Source organism: Pteropus medius, unplaced genomic scaffold, assembly GCF_902729225.1.
Source record: "Pteropus medius unplaced genomic scaffold, Ma_sr-lr_union100, whole genome shotgun sequence".
NCBI lineage: Eukaryota > Metazoa > Chordata > Mammalia > Chiroptera > Pteropodidae > Pteropus > Pteropus medius.
Window position 1 is genome coordinate 17,891,134 of NW_024349801.1, and position 20,350 is coordinate 17,911,483.

Sequence of the window (20,350 nt, forward strand, 5' to 3'; positions counted from 1 at the left end):
AAGGAACTGGAAGGTAGGGCAAAGTGGCTGCTGGGTCTCAAATGACCAGAGGCCATGCAGAATAAAGAGTGCTCCAGGCACACACCTGCCTGGGACCTGAGTGTGTGGTTGGAGAGGGCATCACCTGTCCCGCCCGCGAGACCATTAGCACCTTAGACCTGTCACTCTGCCCCAGTGGAGCGTCCCTGAGCCCCAGCCCTTGCTCCTATACCTTTCCCACTCCACTGCCTGTTCTAGAAAATGCACCCAGAACTCCTCAGTCCCATGTGGCCCTCGAAGCGGCCTGGACAGGGTCATTGTGCCATACCCATTAGGCTGTCACCTGCCTAGGTCTCCCCGTCGGGGCCCTTTGAGGACTGGGGACTGATAGGCCTGGCTCCCTATCCTGGAAGACTGATACTTCTCAGCGAGGCAAGTGATACAAGTTGACTAAAACCTGCCCATGGGTGCCGTGGCCTGAGGGTAGGGGTGTCTCACCTGCCGAGAAAGTAGTACTGAAGCCAGCAGGGAGAGCAGAGCCTCAGGCCTAAAATGAAGATCCGAAAGCTAGGAAGCAAGGTGGAGTGACCTCGCTGACCTCCATCTGCATGGACAGCCTTGACAGAGGACTTACTAAGCAGAGCGCAGTTCTGCTTAGTTCTCAAAACTGGAAGGGCGAGGCAGGGAGGTTCCCAGAGCGGTACCTAGCACATTGCTTTGCTAAAGTAAACTCAAGGGCAATTATCAGAGTGCCCAGGTAATGCTCAAGCTAAGGGCCATTCTTGGGCCATGTCCAGAATAGGTTCAGGTGACACGAGGGTGTGGCCTGGGCCTCTGGTAGGAGCTGGGTGGCATGAATGAGGCTGGGGTGTCCCCACCTCTTCGAATGGAGTGTGCAGGGCGGAGGGGGCCTTTGCAGGAAGGGGATGCTGCCTGTGCTTCCGAGCCCTCAGCGGAGACAATGTGCCTGAGAGCAGGCGAGCAGGACAGACGCAGCCCACAGAGGGGACTGAGGAAGTTGGCACATCTGCCTTTAAACATAGACTGGGCAGCCATCTGACATGCGCAGCACGTGGCAGAGGAGCTGGGTGTCCACCCCTCAGTGTATCTCCGGGGTCTCACGTCAAGACCAGTCCCACTCAGCAACTTCCCTTTGCCTCCTACAGACTCAGTGCCACAGGCCATGTACCCAAACCCATGTGCACACTCATGTACTCAGTGCCACCTATTTGTGCACACACACAGATCCACACTTAGGTACAACCACACCTTCCGTAGATGTAGGAACTGGCACACACCAACCCACAACCTGACAACAGAAGCTATGGGCTTGAATTCATAGATTTATGCACACGAGTGCTCCCCCTCACAATGCCCATCTTCACAATTGCGCCCACAGCTAATAGTTACATTTCCCTGGCTCATCAGTGGAAAATAAATTTCTTTTCACAAATACCAGATTTGCTATTCTTAACCTGGTTCCAGTTCCCATTTAACAAATCACACCAAAGGACCAAGAACCCAGAAAGGGAATGAGGCTCAGCCCAACAGGTCCTGGCACCAACCTTCCTACAGGAGGCAGACATTGGGGCAGTGAAAAGCTGGCGGGTTCGGGGGGCAAGGGGAAGGGGAGGGGGGAGAGGCGGGGGGAGTGGCAGGAGGAGAGCCATGAACAGCACAGGGCCGCCTGCAGCGATCACAGCCTGAGTGGTGGAGGCACCGCCGAACTACACGAGACAGCAAGGGGAAAAGGGGTATTGAATGGCTTTCTGGAAAGTATTGTGACAGCTTGGACCTGAATCAGGAAGTGACTTCTGCCCCTTTGTGGCAGTGCAGACAGGATGAGAAGAATGAGGCGGCTTACCAAAACTCTCACTAAAATGAGGGAAATCAGGAAAGCTCTGATAAATATTAGTTTGCTGGGGCTGCCATACCGAAGTACCACAGACTGGGAGGCTTAAAACAATAGAAAGGTATGCCTCACAGTTCTGGAGACCAGAAGTCTGAAATCAAGGTGTGGGCAGGGTTGGTTCCTTCTGAGGGCTGGCGGATGGCCATCCTCTCTCCCTTGTCACGTCACATGGACTTCCCATGATGCATGTCTGCCTGTCTGAATTTCCTCTTTTCACAAGGACACCAGTCATGTTGGATTGGGACCCACCCTAACGAACTCATTTTAAATTGACAACCTCTGCAAAAACTTGATCTCCAAATAAAGTCACATTCTGGGGTGCTGAGAGTTAAGAAACCAATCTCTCTCCTTTTAGGGGGCACAGGGACATAGTTCAACCCCTATGACCCCAAGGCCAAACCACCTTAAGAATACAATTGACGAAAATGCTGGGGTTGAACCTGGCACTGCGGTTCACAGCTGAGCAGGTCGCCAGTCAGAAAGACGACCCCCATTCCAGAGGGCCTGCAACAGTTTTTTGTGGAACAATCAAGGCTCTGCCCTGGGTTTTAAAGTTTTCTGTTACAATCCTGTACAATGTTTTAAAGTTTTCAGTTGACAGTCATATATGTATTTGTCTTGCAAAATAGTCTTTCTAGAAGGATGAATGGCTTTATTTGTATTCCTAATTGAGACTGAAGACAGTTTTTGTGTGGATTGGGTTCATTAGAGCTACATCTGTGAGATCTATATGGGCTCATTTTCAGAGTTGGTGAATAAAGTCAAGCTCTTATAAAAATTGTAGATTACAACTTTAAGTGAACAAACCATTTTCTACAAACATGCTAACAAATTTGGTTTCCTATAACAAATATTCATCGTCTCAAATATAAAAGTCTACAGTCCTTGGAACTATTAAAATAAACCTTTCAATATTTCAGGATTGCTCCTTGTCCCCTTAGGAAATACACTTGGACCGAAAATCAACTTTATGATGACAAGATACAAAATAAATACGGATTTAACTTGAATTTCACGGTAACTGGTATGTAAATATTTGCTGCATTTCTCTCTTTTATCTAAACAAAGGCTAATGGTTCATCCTGGGTTTTGTATTCTCAGAAGTGCTTGCTCCCTCTCAAAGCACCTGCTGCTGAAGCTTGCCTCTGGCCTCGACTTAGTTTTAATCAAGTCTGATTTGAAAGTGTTTAGAGTTTATAATTTTTAATTCCACATAGCGACTGGGAAGCACTCCCAGGGCCCCTTTCAGAACTCCTGACCTTGAGACGGTTTGGGGGCAACTGAAGTAAGACAAAGCCCAGGGCTGGAGTCCCAGCTCTGCCCCGCATAAGCCACACGGCGCTGGGCAAAGGATGCTAACTTCTCTGAGCCTCAGTTTCCTCATTTGGAAAATAGGGACAATAATAATACTAATTTCACTAGATTGTGAAAACTAAATGAGATATTATATGAGTTCCGGGTGCTGTGGGGCGCCTCTCACTTCAGAAAGCCTTATTCCCCCAACAGCTGGGCCTGTTGCCAGCCCTCTTGGGGAGATTGCCTCGGCTACAGAAATCTGCCTTGGCCAAGGTCACAAGTCCTCCCAGGGGCAGACTGATTGATGTGCGAGTAAAAGGCCTGGTGCCCTGGTGCCCATTCGGGCAACTAGAAGACCATCCCAGCTCCAGAGCTTCCTATGGGGCTGGCTGACCCTCAGCCCAACCTTGCTTTCTACCTCTTTCTTCCCTAGGTGTCCCAGGAAATCCCTCCTCCTTCATGAACATCCTGCACTCAGATCTGCTTCCCTAGCGAGAACAAGATGTGATGCTATATAAAGTGCTCAGAAAAGTACTGGCAGATAGTAAGCATTATATAGGTGCTTGTTAAATAAAAAGTTAGGAGATGTAGTGGCCACCATGCTCGGGGAGGTCAAGCAGTGTCTCGGTTCAAATTTGCCTTAGATCAGAGACTTTGGGGAAGAGCTTGGAGTGAGGTGGCGGAAACGTGATCAGACTGCCTGCTTCCAGGCTAGGGGCTCCACTCAACTCCCTGGAAAGGAGAGAAATAAAGATTTGGGACAGCTCTACACCTCACTGCCCTGAAGCTCTCTGACAAAGGCTGGGGGAAAGGTGAGATGTGGGCCTTTCTTCCTGAATTGTTCAAATTCTATTTTAACATGAGATCTCTAACTGCCTTCTACTGCTGTAATTCAACACTGTCCCAGGGCAAAAACATCTGGGACAAACAGAAGAGCAGAATGTAGGCCAGAGGGAAATAGACACCTGAGAGCTCACAGGCACCTGGGGCGGGATGTAAGTTTTTCATTTAAAGCTTCCGAATGCTCGGCTTTTAAAGGGAGTGTCTCTCTCCATTGAAATATGGGACCTACTCTCCAAGTCAAAGGATAAAAAAACAGGCCATGCAGACCCTGCCTCTTACCACTGGTCAACTTGGACAAGTGTCCATCGTCCCCCATCAAAATGCAGACATCGAGGGCATGAGACTAGTGCTTTTCCAAGAAAGGGCTTTCGATACAGTGGAAGCCCGGAGAGTATAGATATTAATTCTGTCTGGACCAGTGAGGGCGGACTTCCTGGAGGAGGTGACATTCAAAGAGGGTTTTGACAGATGAGTAGAAGTTCTCCAATCACACAAAGTGCAGAGAGATTTCTAGGTAGAGGAAACAGCACATCCACTGACACCTAGATACAAACCAGGAGGGAGTTTTCAAGAAAAGTTTAGGTAATTTGGTTTGGCTGGATCTTGCAATGCTTGAGAAGAAATGGCTTGAGAAGAAACTGAGGAATGATACAGGGACCTGGTCATGGCTGGCCGAGAATCTGAGATCAAAGAACTTGAATGTCATTCTGAAGATGAGAGGGCATCCACAGGATCTGTTGAGCAGGGGACTAGCCACGCCAGACGTGGTTTTTGGAAACAGAACTCAGGTGGTTGGTGGGAGGGATAACGTAAAGGGCTCAGACGGCCACAAGGCACGTCTTTCCAGTTTGGGCTGGTCAACCAGAAGGCAGCAACCTAGGTTTTGCACATCCAGTTGAAAGCCAGAAGACACACACAGGTTTGGAAAAGAGAGAAGGCCCACCGTTGCAGTAAACCAAGGAGCTGGAGCAGTTTCCTCCTGAACAGCTGTGGTGTACAGGCATTTGGATTTCGTTTGATTATTTAAATGGAATGTACTTCTCACTGCCTCCCCTGTTTTATATCAACATCTGACGTGGCCACAACAGTATCCGAATGATCCAAGGACTTGCTCAGCAAATGGCAGGTGCTCAGCCATGAGCCACAGCTGGAGAGCCCATTTCTCAATGGAATTTTCAGCCATAAAAAGACCCAGATGTTCTAGGATGATTCTGTTGGTACTAAAAAGATGTCAGGTCTTAGCAAAGAACTGTCAAGAAGATGGCTGTCTTACAGTGGGTTTCCTGGAAACAAACTCTGAGATGGATATTTGTTCACAGGAAGATTATATTAGGGAGAGTCCCTGGGAAGTATACCTGTAAGAAAAAGAGGAAGGCGAGGTTGGGCTGAGCAGAGGGGAAAGCTGATTGCAATGCAACAGCAATGGAGGCCTCAGCCAACCCTACAAGAGCTCTGGAGCTGGGAAGCCCCCAAATTGAGACAAGGAGGCAGACCTTGACATCACACATATCAGTGGCCACAGACTTTTATCTAGCAGGAGCATAATGTTGCATGAGAAAGTTCCCACCAGCAGAGGGCAATTCCCAGTGAGTGATACAGCCATGAACTGATATATTCAGCAGCTGACTGATGGGTGTGTGAGCCCTGAAGGAGGGGCCTGGGACAAGCACCCCAATATCCACCACGGTGAAGATCCGAATCAGCCTCCTGGTCCATGGGCCCTCGAAGAATACAGACTGTGCAGACCAGAGCTGGATTCAGGGACAGGCCACGCTCAGGGCAGGCAACTGTTTGCCCAATTCAATCCACAAACTATGGCCTCTATAATTGTCTGGGTCAGCAAAGCAATGTCCAAGCTCAGAGGCTGCCTTGCTGGACAATGACGCCAGGAGCCTATGAGCAGCCGCAAAGCCCAGCTGGAGACCCAAGATCACTCCAGAAAGCCAGCTCTACTATGGACAATCTACGTGGGTGGTCCATCCAGACAAATGTCATCACATTTTTAATATTGATTACATGTAAATCAAGGTAGCACCAGACTCAACTGTGAAACTTTTTAAAAACACACATCATCCTCTCTCCCACCCCCACATTCCTGCTTCACAAAGTCTGACATGAGCCTGCAAACCCCTATATTTCAGAAGCTGAATGGCCGATTCTAATGCACAGGCTTGAGAGCTCACTCCTAGACCAGACCGGACTGATGTCTGTGCAGACTTGTGTGACCTGTGGTCACAGACTCAAATTCCTAGAGGGCTCGGGCAGGTGTCACTATTATGTGACATGAGTTGAGGGGGGACATCGTGCACACACAGTGGAGAGAGCACATGCCCTGAGTTAGGGTAGCAATTAGGACTCAGTTCCAACTGAGAGTTGTTCAGTGGGAATGGGGCCTCAGCGAGGCGGAGCTTTCCAAGCAGAAATCCAGATTTTTATGTGAAATTTCCTGATTTTATTTTTTTATTTTTATTGAAGCAACCCTTGGCTGACCTCACAGATTGCAAGGACCTTGTCAGCTTACAATCCCTTATTTTTTTATTTTTTACACCCACAGCACCTGGTCTTCCTAGGTGGTCTCTCATCTAAGTACTAACCAGGCCCGACCCTGCTTAGCTTCTGAGATCAGACAGGATTGGGCTTGTTCAGGGTGGCATGGCCGTAGAAAATTTCCTGATTTTAAAATGCTGGCAATTAACTCAAAAATGCTTAACCATTTTGTAAGCCATATAAAACCAAACTGCAAATCTAGTTCTGTTCTTGAGGCAGTAATTCCTGACTTCTGGTGTAGATCACCCCAGATGGAGCAGGGTGAGGAATCCCATGTAGAACTCAGTTGACCAATAGGGACAAGCTCGAACCGGACAAGCTAGAGCTCCTGGATTTGACAGCGAGAGTAGTTCTGGACTGAACAGCATCGACCGCTGAATGCGACGCCACATGTAGTCCCAGGACGCAGAGTAGAGACTGTCCTGGATTTGCCATCACGGACAGTGTGGATCGGTGGTTCTCATTTGGGGGTGATTTTGCCTTCCAGGGGACATTGTCAATGTCTGATGGTGTTTTTCATTGTCACAACTTAAGGTGGGTGGTGCACTGACACCTAGTGGGAAAAGGCCAAGGATGCTGCTAAATAGCCTACAATGAACAGGACAGCCACCCTCACACCCCAGCAATGAATTATCCATCCAAAAAGTCCAAAGTGCTGCTGTTGAGAAAGAGGGGCATGGACCATCCTGGATGAAAGCATGAACAGTCCTGGGTAGAGCAGCACAGACTGCGCAGTCCAAAATGGTAGCTATTAGCTACATGTGGCAATCGAGCATTCGCGATGCGGCGAGTAAAACTAAGGAACTAAACATTTCATTTTATTTTTTATGAAATCTACTAATCAAATATTTCCAATGAAATATTAACATCCGAATTGAGATGTACTATACGTATGAAATACACACTGAATTTCGGATGTACTTCAAAAAAAGTAAAATATCTCATTGATAAATTTTATATTGGTTACATGTTGATAATATTTTTGATAGACTAAGTTAAATAAATATTATTGATTCCTTTTTACCTTTTTAAAAGCAGCTACTAGAAAATTTTGAATACATGGTACACATTATATTTCTATTGGACAGAGCTAGAGTAGGACATTGTAAATTCTCTAGCACAGAGTCCTGAGTTGGTCGGAAGGGACCACTTGTTAGCATGGAGAGTCTGGGGATGAACAGAGTAGACTATCCTGGATGAAAAAGGTGGAGGCCAGGGAGAGATGAGATGGAGGGGGAGCGGAGGGTAGGTGAAGAGGGTAGGTCACACAGAGCATGGCAGGCTCTGGTGAAGACTTTGTACTTCCCCTGCCCTACATTATTAACAGATAGATCTGAAAGGTTTTAAGCGAGCACCTGTTGTGACTGGGTTTGTGTTTTAGGACAATCTCTCTGACAACAGAGGGAAAGATGGATTGGTAAAGTCAAGTCCGGCTTTTACACAGAAGACTCCTCGGAAGAGACCAGGACTGTATTTTGCTCCCTGTTGCATCCCTCATGCTGCTTGGCACATTATGACACTCAATAATATTTCAATGAATGAATGGATCAATCAATCGCTACCTCTGGTATTCTGTTCCCTAGTTCAAGGTCACACTTGATCACTGCCTAGCAGAAAGCCAAGCCTTATTCTTATCTTTTCTGAGTACAAACTAATTCCCAGCTCCCAGTCTCCTAAACTGAAAAAGAGGAGAGTGGAGAAAAATATCATTTCTTGGAAAGAAAAACCTCTCCGTGGCTGTTTTCCCTCTTCAAATCCTTAAGATGTTGTTCAGAGAGAGAGAGAGATTAAAGGCATAAAACCCAAGTATCCATGTCCCCCAAACAACTTGTTTCTTTTCTTTTCTGTGCACAGAAGAGATGGTGCAGGCGGCCGGAAGCCCCAGCAGCTGAAGGACACAGGGAGAGGAGGGTTCCCGCCCGGCAAGGAGGGAACGAACACCACCTGGGATTAGAAAAGGGAATAGGGTAGGACACTGTCCCAGGACCCCAATGCCAGGCCCAGAGCTGATGCACTCCAGGCTGTGCAACCCTGGGCAAGCAAATCCACACAACTTCTCTACGCTCACCATGCTCCCCAGAGGCGGTTGCTTTAGCACAGGGGGTAGGAGTAGTCAGGAAGTTGTTAGATCCCACAGATATGTTGAGGGTGGGGCAGGAGATCAGCTTGGGTACAGGAACAGCACACAGGAGCCCTGGCCCTGTCCCAACTCAAGTGTGAAGCTGTGCAGAGGTCCCTGACTCACTGGGCCACATTTTCCCCGTGAGGAAGGGGTGAATGGAATTGTCCCTGAGCTCCTCACTAGGCTGAGTGTGTGAGCTCTCCCCTGTGGAGCAGGTGTCAGATGGACACCAGGATGTCTCACGAATGATGACTGTCTAAAGCCCAGGAGAGGCCGGGAGCTGGAGCTGACTCTCCCCGAGTAGACGTGGGCTCCTGTGAGGCCCGCAGGGACCCCTGCTTCCCACGGGCAGTTGGGCGAGGTCTCAGCCCCATCCTCCATCAGGTAGTTGACCAAGTCATGCCTTACAGAAGGAGTTCGTCACCCGTTCCCTTTCCTGCAGCCAGGCACTGCCCACCCCACCCTCGACCCCCAAGTTTCACTTAACAGTAAGAACACTTTTTTACTCTACTCAAGGGAAAGGGAGACAGATCCTCTTCATCACAACAAGGTTTGTGAGAAACGCTAGCCAGATGTTAACCACCTCGGCGTGCAAGCAGGCACACCCGAGAGTTCTCACACACCCCCACACTCCACATCCCTCCTCCACCTTCAGCATCAAGGCTTCCCCGCCACCAGCCAGCGAGGAAACAACAGAAAACCCCACTCAGGGCTCAACTCGGGAGAAAGTGGGAACTTAGGAAGATGGGGATGGAAGGGACAACATGACAGAGCAACAACAGAGGCCAGAAATACTGCACCACACTCACGAGAAGAGGACATGGGCCCCACCCCCAGGAACAGAGCCTGGGGACCAGATGTCGCCACAATAGTGTATGTGGATCATCGGGTATTGTCCCCTGAAACTGGAGTGAAAAATGAATGATGTTCAGTCTCTGTGATTGTTTCGTGTGCTGGGCTCGAGAACACAAAACAAAATATTTACTGAGCACTTCCCATGTGCTGCCTCACCCGGCTTCCGCTACGAGGGTCCTCTGCCATACTCCAGAGACTGCTTCCCCACCCTGCTGTCTTTCCTCACCCCAAGCCCAACCTGCGGTCCCCTCCCCAGCATCACTGTAAACCCCCGGGGCCTTCGCAGGCTGCAGCACCACCCTCTCCACCATGCCTCCCTGACCACTCAGGCCTCCTCTGTCTGAATGCGTAATGCATTTTAAACATTGATCAACTGCTCCCTGTGCAAGACACTTACACCATCAAATTCTCATTTAACCTTGAAAACAAGCTTTTGAAGCTGACTATAAAATTATTCCCATTTTTCAGATGAGGACACTGAGGCCGAGGGATTCAGGTCCCTGGGCAGTGACAGGAAGCCGGTCACTGTCCCTGGAGGAAACCCAAGTTTGCACTCTTCTTCAAGGTCACCGCCACCTCCATTCCCACCGCCGAAGAGGTAAAGGGACCACGCGAGCTGGCGTGATGAGGCGGAAAGAGCACAGACTCTGGAATCAGACAGACTAGGGTTCAAGTCCTGACTGCCACCCCAAGGCTTGGTGATCTGGGCGAACGGCCTCTGCAGGCAGGGACTCAGTAGTCTCAACTGCAAATTGAGGATATTGTCATCCAGAGATGATGAGGTCACGTGGACAAAGCTCCTTGCACTACAGTCAGTAGAGATGGCATACTGTCATCATTCCTATAATGGCATGTCACAGAAAAGGACACTGATGCCCAGAGATGCCAAGCAACTTGCCCAGGACACATGGCAGGCTGGCAGCTGAGCAGGGCTTCAGACTTGAATCTTGTGACTCCAAGTTCAAGGCTGTTCTTCTCTCATTTTATCTCTTGCTGAATTAGGTTTCAGAATAAAGCAGACAGAGCAGCCCAGAGCCTGACTTCTGCAGAGACCAATAAATAAGGATTTTTCTCTTGGACTTTCATTTGCTTACAGAGCAGCCATACGTCCCTCTTTTCTTCATCTCAGGCAAAGAAGATGAAGCTCAGCAGAGATCATTCTTCTGGCTGTTCCCGCAAGGCTGGCTGAGCTTTAGCTACAAGCAACACTTGGGCAGGGGGTTTCAGGAAGCACCAAAGCAAGGGTCCTTTAGGAAGTGCTGCCCTCTAGTGGTAGATCCAATACAGGAGGCATTAATCCCAGGTGGCTATCTGAATTTAAATTTAGTTATTAAAATTAAATAAAACTAAAATGCCAGTTCCATAGTCACTCTAGCCACATTCCAGGTGTGCAGCAGGCAACATGTGGGTAGTGGCTACTATACCGTACGGCTCGGACACAGAATGTTTCCATCATCACAGAAAGTTCTACTGGACATCGCTGCTCCAACAGCTCTCTCGTGTCGAAATCGGGGTAAAACGCACACCTTATGGGGGCCTACAGGCCCTGAGCGAGCCGGCCCTGCCTTCCTCTCCAGTCTTGCCTTGGGCCACTCTCTACCTCTTTCTAATGTAGGTCTCATTATCCCCATTTGGCAAATGAAGCTCAGAGAAGGGCAGTGATTTTCCCAAAATCAACAGTTCATAAATGCCGAAGCCCAGACCTGAACTCGTGCCTGGCCCACAAACCTTCACCACCTCTTTCAACAGCCTAACTGCCAAATGACATTAAGAAAGAGCCTTTCATTGTGCTCTTCCCAGGCACAGCTCAACCCCTTTCGGGCTCCTACCCAGACCGCCTCTCACTCAGCAGGAGCTGAGGTGCCCTCTGCCTGTGACAGTGCCAAGGTCAAAGGCAGAATACCCAGGGGGTGGCCTGGACTCTTCTCTGTCATCATCATCAGATTTCCCAAGGCTGCTGGCTCTTACTGGCCCAAAACCCAGTGTGGACAGAGCAGGGCCAAGACAGATCCTTTTAAAACAAGAAAACAGCTTCAGAGAAATTTCCTGGTGGCAGTACATGTGAACACACGCGCACACAGGAATGCACACACTGGCTGGCACACACACACACAGATGAGTGCAGTCAAGGATATACAAGCTTCTTAATTCAGATGGCACTGCCCACACCCACAGCATTCACAAAGATAGCCAGAAAAATGTCCCCCAATTTAATGCGGAGCTGTTTCTCTAAAAACTGTGGCCTTCCAGTTTTATCTCTGATAAATCTCCAAGCTCCAAAGACAAGCACCCGTGAAGGCTGTTGAGAAGCACACCAACAACCTTATAGATTGGCTGAAAGTCAGTCAACACAGGGTACAGGGAGAGCGATGGCACAGGAACACCCAGGTGCTAACAGGTGGCCTATTGGGGACAGTCTGGGTGGAGGATAGCAAATGACAGAACACAAGGAAACAAACAAACAGCATCCTGGCCAGATAAAGCAGATGCCAGAGCCACCTCTGGGCACCCCCTGCCAGTGAGACACAAGTACCCACAGAACAGCCAAAAGCCCAATTACCACCTCTTAAACAGCAGCCCCTAAACAGATGCCCTGGAAGGAAGAGGAAGGGCAGACAGCCAGGATGGGTGTGAAACAGGCATTTTCCAAAGCTCACGAACACTTGCAAAAATACCCAAACCAAGGAAATGCTCTGACTTTCCAGAATAGCCTCAAACAGGAAAGAACACAAATATCCACTCGTGACAGATGGATATGGTATATTCCACACAGTTTACGATGGAATATTACTCAGCAATTAAATAAACAACTACTGGACAAACACAACAAACGTGGACGAATCTCACAGGCATAACGGAGTGACGGAATCTAGACGCAGAGGGTAACGCACGAGTCCTTTTGTATAAAATTCCATAACTGACAACACTGATCTGTGCGTTCAGAGGTCGGACAGCAGCCACCTCAGGTGGGGAGGGAGTTGGCTATGGACTTAGAAGGGACCTGAGGGGAATTCCTGGGCTGGCAGAATTCTCTTGTTCATTGAGCTTAACATTTAAGACATGTGGCCTTTACTGTATGTATGTTATACGTGTGCGTGCGTGCGTGTGTGTGTGTGTGTGTGTGTGTTTTAAGAGAGAAAGAACGTGCTGGCCAGCAGGTGAGGGCTGGTGTTGCACCTGCTGGATGGTCCCCGCAGAGGGCGCTCTTCCTGTCCACCTGGTCCTGCCATGCCCTCTTCCCAGGGGCAGGTGGACCTGAGTCCCAGCAAGTCTCACAAAGGGGGTCTTGTAGGAAACATTCCAAGTCAGGATGGACCCGGCCCCAGCGGGGAGGGGGCTCTTGGCTACACTGCAGGGCCTGGGTCGGGCCCGTACAGGGCAGTGTGATCTGGAGAAGGAAGGGGATGGGCTCAGTCACTCTGAGCCTCAGTGTCAGGATCAGGGAGAGAAGCCACGCCTCCTGGCCCCACCTAGAGGCAGGGCCCCTGCAGTGTGGCCCCGTGTTCCAGTTCAGTTCCATCGACTCCAGGACTTTGCACTCTACCTATACCCTGCCTCAACCGCCGTGGCTCCAGAGTTCTTGTGCTGCCTCGTGGAGCCTCAGTTTTTCCTGTCTCTGAAATGGGGTTGTTATTGTCTTTGAAGATGACCGTGAGCACACAGCATGGCCGTGCCTAGCCCAGCACCTGGCACGCAGAATGTATTCAACTCCACGTGTCCATCCCCTTTGGTTTGCCCCTGTTCCTGCTGTTGCAAACTGAACATGTAACCAGTTGGCAGTCTTATGGCTGGAAGACAGATCACCTGGGACCCTGTTAACCATGCAGTGGCTCCCAGGCCCTCCCAAGAGGTTGGGGTTCAGCGTGGCTGGGTGGGACTGGAGACGTCAGGGAAACGAGTCACACAGACTCTGGGTGGGATGACGGAGGGGGATGGCGGTGCCTGTCTCATCAAGTGGTTGTGGGACTCAAAGATGTTCCTATTGTGGGGAGTGCGCTGACGATCTTTCAGACCCCAAGTCCAAGTACAGAGTAGGTGCTCAGACAATGTGTTATTGTGGGAGACTCAGCAGTGGATCCAGGCACAGGGGGACCAGGAGGAAAGGCTTCCCAATGCAGCAAGAAGCATCTTAGGTCAATGAAGTCCCAGGAGGTGAAGGGTCCAAGGAGTAGGGTGCAAAGCTTCAGGATAGCACAGCACCCAATAGGGAGCCTCAGTACTCAAGAGGGTAACTGACCGCAACCACTAACACAACGGCTGCCACCATTCTGACTCCCACTGTGTGACCAACGCACCCTAGGAGGAGGTGCTCTGCCAACATCCTCTCGTTTGAGCCCACTGCAGGCTGCGAGGCAGGAAGTGCAGGGGCCGCATGCTGACCTTCCTGGGCCCTTGGCTCTCTGCCGTCATGGGCCCCTTCCTCCAAAAAGCACAAAATCAAAAATTGTACTTACAACTGCATTAATACGAAGACAAATACAATTCGGCCTGGATTACGTTTATTCTTCTTCTGATTTTAAAAGAAATTAGAACATTTCTGTGGGCCCTGTATTCGTTTCTGACTACTGCTATACACTACCATTTAGCAGCCAAATTTAGTGGTATACGCTACCAAGTTTAGTGGCCAAAAACAACACGCATTTATAATTTATAGTTTTGGAGGTCAGAAGTCCGAAATGGGTTGGTTGCACTGGGCTAACATCAAGGTTTCAGCAGGAGCAGGACTGCAATCCTTTTCCGGAGGCTCTAGGGGAGAATCTCTTTTCCTGCCTTTTCCAGCCTCTGGGGCGGCCCGAATTCCCTGGCTCATGGCCCCTTTCTCCATTTTCAAAGCCAGCAATGGCCGGTTGAGTCCCTCTCCCATCATTCTGACAGCTCTCTTCCTCTTCCACATTTAGGGACCATTATGATCTCATTGCACCCACCAGGATAATCCAGGATAACCTCTCTACTTTAAGGTCAGCTGATTATCAACCCTAATTCATCTGCAACCTTAATACCCTTTTGCCAGGTGGTATAACGTATTCACAGTTTCCAGAGATTAAAATGACACCCTTGGGAGGCCATTATTCTGCCTCCCACAGCCTCTAAATTATTATCTTGGGCCCCAGGCATTGTGCCTACTGTGCCTAATGGAGGTGTCAGCCCTGGGGATTAGTGTTCCCACTTTATAGCCGAGAAAACTGAGACTCAGAAAGTGTAAGCAATTCAGTTGAGGTCACACAGCATGGGGCTGAGCCTTGCCCACCTCTGAAGTCAGGGATGGGGTGGGTGCCGTGGTTAGGATCCTGGGAAATGTCACGCTGGCACAGTAAAGCCACCTGCCCCAACAGGTATCGCACCCAGAAGGGCCTGGGTTTGGTGGGGAAGCGGGGGTGGGTAGCTAGACAGCAGCGGCTGGCCCAGCCGTTCAAAGTTCCCAGTACTGCAGCAGGAACTGACAATGCCGGCGGGGAGGGCAGGAGAAGTGCCAGGGGCTCCCTGATTCATGGCCCAGAGGATGCCTCCACGCACCAATGTGCTGATTCTTAATAAACCAGATTCATTTATCTCTGACATTTACGACTAGAGACAGAAATCATGTGGGGGGAAATATATTACTTTTCAAATGCACATTTGTTTCCTCCTCATCACCTACCAGTAAGCAGACGTAGATAAGAGTTATTTATTTGAGATTCCTATTAACTGGTAATTAAGTTGCTAACACACTATGAAAAATGCAATGACACGGGTGAGGGCATCCTCTTCGGGACGGGCAAGGCTGACTGCAGAACTGGCTGGAGACCTTGCTTCGCCTCTGCAACCTGAGGACTGTGACCCAGCAGGCCCAGAGAGGCCAGCAGTCGGGGAGAACAGAGATACGTCCAGCAAAAGTCAATGACCCTGAACTCTGAGGCTAGAAATTGGGGGATTTGAGTAGCATCAAAGAAGGTGACAATGGATGATCCTGGGGCCACAGTGGAGCTGGCAGCAGGACACAAGCATGATGAGGAAGAGGAAGGGTTGAGGACTTGAAGGTGGGGCCCCAAAGCTCATTAGTGCACTTCCCAGCATAGGTAACACCTACCGTTAGCACAGAGCCTATCATGTGCTGAACACTTGGCAGATAGCTCCCAGTATGAGGGCCATAGCTGACAAATATTGGTGTGCTGACTGTGGGTGACAGTGTCCATGTGTCTCACATGATGCCTGCCAGAAGTATCCCCAGTTTTCCCGGTGAGAAGAACCAAGGCAAAGAGAGGTTAATCCACCTGCCCCTGATCACACAGCCAGGGGGCTGAGATTCATACTTAAAGGGGTGGGCACCAAGGGCGAGAAGGGCAGGTCTGAGCAACCGAGAGTCCCATGGAGGTCCCCAGCCCCTCCTCCACTTCCTCCAATCTACCACACACACAAGACAGCCCTGCCTGGGTCTCTGTTGCTGCCACGCACTCTGCCATTGACAAGGGTCTCAGGCTGGGAGCAGAAGGAAAGTGGGTATGGGAGGCAGGGATCACCCCCTCCCTAGCTGCCTACCCCGACCCCCTCACAGATCATTCCGCCTGATGTTTATTGCCTTTCCACTTATTTATTAGCCAAGCTGTCTCAAAATTTATGCCAAATCAAAGTTGTACCAACAGCTCAGCTATAAAGATTGATTTCTTTTATTTAAGGTGAAGCTAATTCAGTTTGGAGGCCCAGAGTAAAATTCTCACATTTGCTGAAAAGACACTGCTTGGCAAGGAGAGAATTCAGAAAGCTCAAGCCCTCTGGGTGAGCTGCCAGCCTCAAGGCTCCTGGTTCCCAAGGCAGCACCCTCAATGCCAAGGAAGACAAGAATGGAAAGACGAGTCACTGCAAATGAGCACAGCGACACACACCAACTCATGAGGAATGCTGGTGTGTCTCCTCCCCTCTGATTCCTAAATGAGGAAACTGAGGCACAGAAGTCTTGAAAACGTCGCCCAAGCTACATAGTGCTACCTCTAAATCTATGGGACTTCCCTGAACCTAGTGACAGTGGGAGTTTTTTCCCCAAAGTCAAGTCTCTGAAACCACATCATAAAACGAATTGTCATAAAGCAGGCCGTTTTCCCGCAGGAACGATGTAAGACGTTCAGCTTGGGTTCCTGATCAACGACCGGGCGTCTAGTACTTCATAAATATGACTAACCCCGCATCATAAATACAAATGCACAATAACTGTAAGTGTCTTAATAATCAGCTGAAACGTAAACTCTAAATGGTCATGTCAAATTTGTCACAAGTCCTAGCACTTGGGAATAAATACAGTGTGCATATTTGTCATAGAAACCTCAAAGTATTATAAATAATGCAGACATTCAGTGAGTAAAATAGAGTTCTCCCATATCATAAACTTGACATTAAAGTAATAAGTTGCTATGGCAGAATTATAGAATTACAGAGGATAGAGGAGCCTTAAAGATTATTTATCCTAGTCCCCAATTGACGCTAGGATCCTCATCACAACAACTTTGCCAGGGTTTTGTAGCCTCCATTTGTACATCCCCAGGGATGGGGGGCTCATTATGTCCCTGACCTCTCAGTCTACATTAGGTTAGGCCTCCCTTTAGCTGCTCCCCATGCATCCTATGGAGAGAAAGGAACACAGCACTCCAGTCAGGGTCTGGCCAGGGTAGAGCCAGCAGGCCTTGAGGGATGTCCTGTTCCTCATTAATGCTCTGTCACCTACTAGCTATGTGACCCTAGGCAAGTGATTTCACTTCTAAAAGCCTCAATTTTCCCATCTGTTGAATGGGCAATGAAAATATAGCTGCCTACCTATAATAGTATATTAAGAGCCAAATAAAGTAATCCACGTTAGCTAGCATTATGGTTATCGATATCAGCTTCACCACTGACCAAGTGTCCTCAGTTTCTCTCATCTGTGTCTCCCGTGTCTTTGGGCAGCTGCTCCTAATCTTTTTTTTTTTTTTTAGCCCAAGTATCAGGCTTTCAGCTCATTCTTGTAATGCTACATACTGTTATTTTGAACCATTTCTTCACCATGTCAAGATATCTTGGGATACTTGATATGTCACCTAATGCATTCTCCATCTCACCAAGATCTAAATAGCTCACTGACTGGATTAGTAGACAATCGATGCCTTCTTCTAAGTTAATCAAGATGGACCTCCGATAGAGCCCTGTGGCCTACCACTGGAGACTTCCCTCTGCATCAGTGTTTCCCAAACTGTGTTCTATGGAACTTTTCTGTTCCATGAGCTACAGATATGTGTTTGGGAATGAAGGAGCCTGTGATCAGATGAAGCTGACATACAACACATGCTACAGAAGTAGTTTCATAAAAAAGCAAAGACAAAGCATCTAACGGTAAGCTTCCAGGCTAGATGGGCTTTCAAAAAGTACAAGCTCTAATTCTGTTTTGTCCACTAAGATTTAATTTTATCAAAGAATTCCAAGCTATGTGAAAATATGCTCAACATTACTAATCATTATAGATATGCAAATCGAAACCACAATGAACTACCACTTTGAATCTACCAGGATGGCTACTATTAAAAAAAAAAAAATGTTGGTGAGGACTGGAGACTGGAAGCCTTATGCACGGTTGGTGGGAATGTAAAATGGTACGGCCACTATAGAAAACAGTATGGTGGTTCCTCAAAAAGTTAAAGATATCATTACTATATCGCCCAGCAATTCCACTGGAGTATATACTGAAAATCATTGAAAGCAAGAACTCAAATAGATATTTGTATACCCATGTTCACTGCTGCATTATTCATAATAGCCAAAAGGTCGAAGCGACCCAATTGCCCATCAACCGATGAATGGATAAGTAAAATGTTGTCTATACATGCAGTGGAATATTATTCAGCCTTAAAAAGTAAGGAAATTCTGACATATGCACAACATGGATAAACTATGATGGCATTACGCTGAGTAAAATAAGCCAGTCACAGAAAGACACACATCACAGGATTCCACTTACATGAGGTTCTACAGTAGTCAAAATCACAGGGACAGAAAGCAGAGTGGTGGTTGCCAGGGATTGTGTAAGGGAAGAACAGGGAGTTATTTCATGGGTATAGAGTTTCCATTTTGCAAAATGAAAGAAGTTCTGGGGACAGATCGTGGTGATGGCTGCACAACAGCATGAATGTACCTAACGCCACTGAACGGGACACTCAAAACTGGTTAAGATAATAAACCTTATGTTACGTGTACATCCTACAGGGGCCCTACATGTAGCCAGTCCCTCCCTCCTCAGATGCTCTCTTTCTTTCAATATCTCTGCCCTTGGTGAGAACCCAACCATGCCAGCACATGAGAAGTCCTGAGAACTTCCCGGGGGCTCTTGTTTGGTCCCACGGGAGCCAGCTAGGTGGGCAGCAACCATTAATTTTGACTCATCTCTGTGGGTGCCTATTCAGACCCTGGGCACAAGCTTCAAGAAGCCACCCTCTCCCACAGCCACTTCAGGTCTCTCAACTGGGGGTACCACCCCCTACCAGCCCCACCTGCCTGTGCTGGATCCCCTCCCAGAGCCAAGAACAGACCTGCTTGAACCACAGGGGATTGAGCCCCCCAAATATTTTATGCTTCTCTCTCCCACCCCCGATGTCTGGGAGCCAGCACCTCCCTGAGGCCTGACCCCCTGACTCACAGCGGCTGTTTGTTGAATGAATCAATGCCCAAACAGAGGTCGGACAGCCACTGAGGGTGGGTGGAGCTCGACTGCCTGGATGAATCTCTCTCTACTTCAGACCCTTTCTGTCTCCCCTTCCAGCCCCTGCCCAGGACCCAGCCTCCCCAGTGTTAAGAATGAAAATATTTATGACACTTGTTAAAGATGATAAGGCAGACTCTATTCAGGACCATCAAGATAGGTACAGGGACCACCACTATGGAATTTTTCAGTCGGAGATAAAGACTGGGCTCAACTCTCAATACCAAAGCATGGGCAAGTAGGAATTTACAGCCAAGGAGCCAGGTGAATGGTGGTCAGTGGATGGACAATTAACAGGAGGAAACAACAGGGACAAGGCGGGATTCTGGCTAAACCAACCTAATAGGATTCTTGCTGATCAGATGTCGAGGTGGGAGGTTCTGGCTAACCTGACTTAGCGGGGTTCTTGCTAAAACTGGATTTTACAAGGAAGTACACAGATGGGCCCAGAAGAAGTTTCCAGAGCCCAACTAAAGCTTAAACATGAAACCTACCATCATTCCACTCTCCTTTTCACAAAGGACACCTTCTGGAAAAATGGGCCCAAGTCTCCCAAAAGCAACTGTCTAAGCAACTATGAATAGTTGCCTTTCCTCCTCCCGTGAGTCCCCTGAAAATAGTCACTGGAAATCCTGAAGATGCTCATCAGTTCTCCTCAATCACCACTAGATGGCGACATCACACATCATTTACTTTCCAAAGAAAGCAGCTTGGGGAACCAATACACAGGTTCCACTGTAAGCAATAAGTAATAAATAGGAGGAAGGAGGGGAAGTAGAAGGCAGAGACTTTGAATTTCAGCTCCCCCTCCTTCTACATGGCTATATAACCTCGGGCACCTCCTTTAATCTCCTAGAGCTGCACCTATAAAATGGGGCTAGTGGTGGTACCCAACTCCTTAGGTGGTGATTAAAGCCCCAGGTGTACGTTATGCTCTCGTGGAGAGCTTGAAAAAATGGTGAACCCATCCAGATCAATTAAATCAGAATCTGTAGGTGTGCCTTCCCCAAATCTGGTACTTAAAAACAAACAAAAAAGCTCCCCAGACAACTGCAGAGTGCTACCTGGGGGAAGACATGATCTAAGGCAGGAGTGCCCGAGC

At 48.6% G+C, this 20,350-nt stretch overlaps 1 pseudogene; it reads right to left on the reverse strand.

Moving 5' to 3' along the window:
* Window positions 1–6,575: 6,575 nt before the first annotated feature.
* LOC120581006 (uncharacterized) lies at window positions 6,576–6,694 on the reverse strand (annotated as a pseudogene).
* Window positions 6,695–20,350: the final 13,656 nt, after the last annotated feature.